The following is a 2,143-nucleotide window of genomic DNA, read 5'->3' on the forward strand; positions in this document are numbered from 1 at the left end:
CTTGCCATGCCATTTCCACCTGGCGCCTCAGTTGGACAAGCGTTCGTGCTGGACGTGCAGACCGCGTGAGACGACGCTTCATCCAGTCCCAAACATGCTCAATGGGGGACAAATCCGGAGATCTTGCTGGCCAGGGTAGTTGACTTACACCTTCTAGAGCACGTTGGGTGGCACGGGATACATGCGGACGTGCATTGTCCTGTCGGAACAGCAAGTTCCCTTGCCGGTCTAGGAATGGTAGAACGATGGGTTCGATGACGGTTTGGATGTACCGTGCACTATTCAGTGTCCCCTCGACGATCACCAGTGGTGTACGGCCAGTGTAGGAGATCGCTCCCCACACCATGATGCCGGGTGTTGGCCCTGTGTGCCTCGGTCGTATGCAGTCCTGATTGTGGCGCTCACCTGCACGGCGCCAAACACGAATACGACCATCATTGGCACCAAGGCAGAAGCGACTCTCATCGCTGAAGACGACACGTCTCCATTCGTCCCTCCATTCACGCCTGTCGCCACACCAATGGAGGCGGGCTGCACGATGTTGGGGCGTGAGCGGAAGACGGCCTAACGGTGTGCGGGACCGTAGCCCAGCTTCATGGAGACGGTTGCGAATGGTCCTCGCCGATACCCCAGCAGCAACAGTGTCCCTAATTTGCTGGGAAGTGGCGGTGCGGTCCCCTACGGCACTGCGTAGGATCCTACGGTCTTGGCGTGCATCCGTGCGTCGCTGCGGTCCGGTCCCAGGCCGACGGGCACGTGCACCTTCCGCCGACCACTGGCGACAACATCGATGTACTGTGGAGACCTCACGCCCCACGTGTTGAGCAATTCGGCGGTACGTCCACCCGGCCTCCCGCATGCCCACTATACGCCCTCGCTCAAAGTCCGTCATCTGCACATACGGTTCACGTCCACGCTGTCGCGGCATGCTACCAGTGTTAAAGACTGCGATGGAGCTCCGTATGCCACGGCAAACTGGCTGACACTGACGGCGGCGGTGCACAAATGCTGCGCAGCTAGCGCCATTCGACGGCCAACACCGCGGTTCCTGGTGTGTCCGCTGTGCCGTGCGTGTGATCATTGCTTGTACAGCCCTCTCGCAGTGTCCGGAGCAAGTATGGTGGGTCTGACACACCGGTGTCAATGTGTTCTTTTTTCCATTTCCAGGAGTGTATATAGCAGTTCATGACATCCAGTCTTACAAATTTCACAACTCCGCCATTTCTCTCCCCACATCCACCACTGCTGGCGGCTCACCTCCAACTGCGCAACGCTACGCGCTGTTAACATCTGGGCGCCCAACACTAGACTGGCAGACAACAATGAAAACTAGCCACAGACTGCACACAGCACAGCCAGTGATTTTCTTACAGAGCGCTACGCGGCGTTACCAATATAAAAACCTATACAGCCTACTTCCAAAATTTCTACACCAAGAAGAAATGCAAATGATAAACGGGTATTCATTGGACAAACATATTATACTATAACTGACATGTGATTACATTTTCATGCAATTTGAGTGCATAGATCCTGAGAAATCAGTACCCAGAACAACCACCTCTGGCCTTAATAATGGCCTTGATACGCCTGGGCATTGAGTCAAACAGAGCTTGGATGGCGTGTACAGGTACAGCTGCCCATGCAGCTTCAACACGATACCACAGTTCATCAAGAGTAGTAACTGGCGTATTGTGACGAGCCACTTGCTCGGCCACCATTGACCAGACGTTTTCAGTTGGTGAGAGTTTTGGAGAATGTACTGGCCAGGGCAGCAGTCGAACATTTTCTGTATCCAGAAAGGCCTGTACAGGACCTGCAACATGCGGTCGTGCATTATCCTGCTGAAATGTTAGGTTTCGCAGGGATCGAAGGAAGGGTAGAGTCACGGGTCGTAACACATCTTAAATGTAACGTTCACTGTTCAAAGTGCTGTCAATGCGAACAAGAGGTGACCTAGACGTGTAAACAATGGCACCCCATACCATCACGCCGGGTGATACACCAGTATGGCGTTGACGAATACAGGCTTACAATGTGCGTTCACCGCGATGTCGTCAAACACTGATGCGATCATCATGATGCTGGATTCATCCGAAAAAATGACGTTTTGCCATTCGTGCACTCAGGTTCGTCGTTGAGT

Source organism: Schistocerca serialis, chromosome 2 (genome assembly GCF_023864345.2).
Source record: "Schistocerca serialis cubense isolate TAMUIC-IGC-003099 chromosome 2, iqSchSeri2.2, whole genome shotgun sequence".
Taxonomy (NCBI): Eukaryota; Metazoa; Arthropoda; class Insecta; order Orthoptera; family Acrididae; genus Schistocerca; species Schistocerca serialis.